The 5,421-nt window shown below is 36.8% G+C and overlaps 1 pseudogene; it reads right to left on the bottom strand.

Annotated features, from left to right (window-relative positions):
* Nucleotides 1-1,467: 1,467 nt before the first annotated feature.
* Nucleotides 1,468-1,566, bottom strand: LOC132283306 (small nucleolar RNA R71; annotated as a pseudogene).
* Nucleotides 1,567-5,421: the final 3,855 nt, after the last annotated feature.

The following is a 5,421-nucleotide window of genomic DNA, read 5'->3' as shown; positions in this document are numbered from 1 at the left end:
AACTTCCTCTGTTCCTCGTCTCTATTTCCACAGACGTGTTTTGGGTTTTGTTTTTTTTTTTTTTAAAACCCTAGTACAACATTATTACATCTATTTATAAGGTTACACAAACCTAAAGCTAATTGAAGCCCTAATGTGAAACCTAATCGGCCCATAACACCATCTAAGTGAAAAACATGTCGGCTACTTACCACCAATCCTATAGTAACGTGAATTTAGGAAAACAAGTAACTTTAATTTATTTTAATTACCAATTAACCAAAAACTAAATAAAACAATAATCAAAGAATTTACATAACACAATTAAACCAATTAAAACATTAAATAAAACAACTAATGAAAAGAAAACAAATTAAAACATTAAATAAAACAATTAATGAAAAGAAAACAAATTAAAACATTAAATAAAACAATTAATAAAAAGAAAACAACTAATTACACTTAAACCAATTAAAACATTAAATAAAACAATTAATGAAAAGAAAATAATTAAACAAAATACCGAGACTATCCTTTTGAAAATTAGGAGTATTACAAAAATGGAAATAATACGAAATTAATATAAAACGGCAAAGTAAGATAGATAAATATACTAGAATGCCTAAGCTTAAGGGGTTTAAATACGCACTTTTCAGTGCTCATCAGCATGGGAGTATGGGATTATTGTATATGGAGGAAGTTTGTTGATTGTTGAATTGTTGCGAAGGTGAAGTGATTGTTGATTGTTTGTTTGTGTTTTGCTTGTGCATGCATGGTCGATGGTCATTAAATCCTACTCTTGTCCCTCTTAATTTGAATTTAGAATCCATTGTTCGTACACCTAGGGGAAGGGATAATTTTAATCTTTCTACTTCTACAATGAAAGTACATAATGAGGACCATGTGGAGGACCTTGGCACATAGACCAATAAGGTATCCTCCACCACAATGTGCATCATGATAACATGCAAGTACCATTAGGCATGCCAAGGCCATTCATTCACCCACCACAACAAGAAGGCCAAATTCCATTGGGAATGCCTAGGCCAATGTTTGCTCCACAACCTCCCATAGTTCAAGGCAATCAAGGTGCCCATGTTGCACCTCCAATTATTAACCCTCCTCTAGCTTTAAGAGGTCACTATGTGCCTAATGAATATAATGCACCCACATGCATTCAATTGCCACCATTTAGAGCACATCACTATGAAATCAAACCATATACCATCCAAATGCTTCCTAACTATCATGGACTTCCAAGTGAAGAACCTTACAAGCATTTGGATGAGCTTCTTGAAGTATGTTCCACCGTGAGATACACGGACATGCCGGAAGAAGTCTTAAGGCTTAAACTTTTTCATTCACCCTTAAAAACAAGGCAAAATATTGGTTTAACAATCTTGGGCCTTTTTTAATAACTTCTTGGGCAAAAATGCAACAAGAGTTCTTGAAGAAGTACTATCCGGTTTTTAAGACCAATGCCATGAGAACCTCAATTCGAGAGTTTTCACACGGGGATGGGGAAACGTTCCATGAGGCATGGGAAAGATTTAATGAATTGCTTAGGAAGTGTCCACATCATGACATGCCCAAATGTCAATTAGTTCAATATTTTTTGAGAGTTTATTCGATAATTACAAGGGCATGGTTGCTGCTTCCATGGGTGGCTTTTACATTGATAAACATGAGGATGACGTGTAGCGTCTTTATGAGAGCATGAGTGAAAATTATTTGCATCAAACTTTATCTTCTAAGAATGGTAGAAATTCAAGTGGAAGGAAGAGTGTTGGCTTACATCAAGTCGACCATTCCAATGAAATAGCCACCGAGATGAAATCATTATCTCAAAGGTTTGATCAATTCTTGATCAACCAAAATTCGGCAAATCAAGTATCTTTCTTTCCTAACCATTCCCATCATGTATCCAATGAATCATGTATGACTTGTTCAAGTGTTTTACATTCTACTTCCAATTGTCCCCATGAACATGTGCAAAGTGAGCATCATGAACAAGTCAATGCAACTTTTGTTAATCAAGGGAATAATCCCTATGGCAATCATTACAATCCAAGTCGGAGGAACCATCCGAACTTTTCTTGGAAAAGCCAAGGGGAAGGCTCAAACCCTCCCCAAGGTGGTTTTCAAGGGAAGTATGTTCCGCCACCAATGCAAGGCCAAGGATCATAGAGATATAGACCATATTAATCACATGGTAACTAATTCTCTAATTCTCATTTTCCAAATCAATCATATTCTCAAAGAAATTCTAGGAGTCCAGCTTTTGAAGAGAAAGTTTTGACCGCTCTAGGCACTCTAGAGGCGAACACTTAATTGCTTCATTCTCATTCTCAATCCATTGCTAAGCTAGAAACCCAAGTAAGGCAAATAGCTAGTACTTTAAAAGCTAGAGAGAAAGGGAAAATGCCTTTGAATGCCCCACCAAGGCAACAATGTGTTGTGGAGACTCATTCCTCATCAAAAGGTTACACAATAGAGCATGTCAATGCGGTGACTACCTTGAGAATTGGGAAGATTGTGGACAACCAAGTAGGCATGTCCAATGAAGAAAGTGAACCGGTGCAACCCAAAGTTGACACTCGTCCCGTTTCTTATCATATTCCTCCTTCATTGCATATGCATGATCTTTCAAATGAGAATGTGTTGAAAAGTGATTTGAAAAGTGATTTTGAAAAGAAAAATTTGCAAAATGATTTGAAAACTTCTTTTGTTGAAGAGACTTCAAAGATTTCTGAAAAGGTTTTTGAACCAAAAGCTCCATTTCTGGATGCCTTGAAAGGATCCATTTCAATTGACAAGCAAAAGGCCAAAACAAATAAAATCATTGATGTGTTTAGGTAAGTGAAGGTTAACCTTCTGCTTTTGGATGCAATCAAGCAAATTTCGGCTTATGCCAAGTTTTTAAAAGATCTTTACACCCAAAAGAGGAAGAACAAAAGCCAAGCACCTAGGAAAGTGATCTTGACCGAGCAAATGAGCTCTATTTTGCAACATAACACTCTTCCAAAGTTCAAAGAACCCAGTTCACCTACTACATCTTGTGTCATTGGTGACCATATCATTAATCAGGCTCTTCTAGACTTAGGAGCAAGTGTTAATCTTCTTCCATACTCTGTATATATCAAATTAGGCTTAGGAGACTTGAAACCGACGTTGGTGGTTTTGCAACTTGCCGACCGATCCATTAAAAAGCCTAGGGGTATCATTGAGGATGTATTGATTAAGATTGATAAATTTTTCTTCCCCGTTGATTTCATTATCATTGACACGGAACCGGTCTCGAATCCTAAGAGTCAAATTCCTATTATCCTTGGCTGTCCTTTCTTGGCAACCGCGAATGCCAACATTAATTGTAGGATAGGGATAATGAAGATCTCATTTGGTCACATGAAGGTGAAGTTGAATATCTTCAATCCGACCCCCAATTCATTTGACAAGCATGAAAAAGTGAATATTGTAGAGAAATGTCATGCTAACAAATGTGAAGGAATAGAGTCTTTGTGTGAAACCAAAATTTCAAAAAGTTTTTCTTCAACCCTGAATTCCAATAAAGTTGTTTCAAAATCTTGTTTTGAAAGGGCATGGAAGCCTAAAGATGACATTGAAAAAGGACCAACAAGTTCCTTTGAGCTTAATCCAACAAGTTCTCTAGGGAACCATTTATTGGGTGGAGCTCAAAGTATTCATCACCTCGTCAAGGAGGGGATGCACTACAAGATGTTTGATCCAGGCTAAAAGAGCCCAACGTCTTGCTAGAGATGTTAAAGAGTAGTGCATTTCGTAGGGTGTCACAACCCTATTCCTCCCTCATTTCTATCTTAAATTTCATTTCTTGCGAAGTCTAGATATTTGTTTTAGGTTCATTTACATTGTTAGGAACTGTGATTAGGATTGCATGCACTTTCATGTTGAAAATGAGCATTTTGCATCAGTTCGATCGATCTCCAAGGAAGTTCGATCGATCGAACTCCATACCTGCATCCAATCACCTCTCTGTCCAATCGTGCGAAGGAAACCTGCATATTTCAGCTCTCTATCCCATCATTCGAACTTGTTCCTAGATCAATCTTTAGTTCTTCGATCGATCCAACTTCATCTTAGATCGATCTGCAAACTTAACACTTAGAAAATTTTGAACCTACATCCAACCTGCATCCAAAGGCCTCTCTGTCTCATCATTCGAACATGTTTGCAAGTTTTTGCATGTTCGATCAATCGATCTACGCTCTTTTAACTTTGACTTTGACTTTGAATTTCAAATTCATAAAACTTACAAAAATATTTTAAAATTTATTTTCTACAAAAAAAAAAAAAAAAAAATCCAAAAAAATATTTTTCATTTTTAATTTCTGATTTTTAATTTTTAAAAATTCAAAAGCTTCAAAAACAATTTTTTGTCTTTTAGTGAGGAGATCGATTCCAGTTCGATCGATTTGAGATTTTAGTTCGATCGACCGAACTGGTAAATGAATGTTTTTAAAAATCAAACCTAGGGTTATTAGACCGATACGACAGATCGATCTAACACCCTTATCTTCGTCCCTCACCGCTGCAAACTCACTTCCCCACCTCCGGCGAACCCTCTGGCGACTCCATCTCATCTCGAATCTCTCTCCCTTATCTTGGATCTCAGATTCAATCTCCATCTCATCTCATCTCATCTATCAGTTTTGGGTAAGATCCGAGAGCCCTCTTTTGATTCAAGCTTTATTTTCATGAATCCATACTTTTCATGTTAGATCTATGATGTTATGATGATGATTTAGCCGTTGTTGAAACTTTGAAGCTCTGTATATATATGTATATATACCCGTTTTATATTTTGATTTTGATTTTTGATTTTGGGGGTCACGGGCCTAATCAAGTGACCAAATTTGCTGATTTGTTGTGTAGAGGGGCCCACAAGCTTGCTCAGGAGGCCCCCGTGCCATCCACGTCACAGATCTGTGACTTTTCAAGTTCTTCATGCTAGTTCGATTGATCGAACATTTTTCTCAGATCGATCTGAGTGAGATCGATCTCACTCATTTGAGATCGATCCAAGTTGGATCGATCTCACGTTTTTGTGACAATCGAACTTCACAGATTTGCATCACACACTTCATACATCATCTCTTGTGTTCCATGCTATCTTATACATGCCCAATGCTTGTGTTTTCCACATTGGATGCATTTCGTACTTATAATGTCTAGCATGTTTCACATCATGTCACTTATTCATTGTCACTTGCATAGATTCATATTCCTTATCAGTTTTATCTATCTTATTTGACATACATGATTCTATAAACTGAGCTTTAATTCTTTATACTGGCACTGACTTCCTTTTTGAGTTTTCTTTTCTTTTGCAAGTCATGACTCGCGTAAAGACTGTTGTCAAACGGCAACATGGCCCTCAGAGAAAGGTTAGGCAGAGGACAGAGG

The sequence above is a fragment of the Cornus florida genome, unplaced genomic scaffold (genome assembly GCF_030987335.1).
Source record: "Cornus florida cultivar Cherokee Brave unplaced genomic scaffold, ASM3098733v1 CherokeeBrave_3.0.0_Hap2_Chr01, whole genome shotgun sequence".
In the NCBI taxonomy this organism is placed as follows: Eukaryota; Viridiplantae; Streptophyta; class Magnoliopsida; order Cornales; family Cornaceae; genus Cornus; species Cornus florida.
Note: the sequence above shows the minus strand (reverse complement) of the source record. Positions and strands in the feature narration are given on the sequence as shown.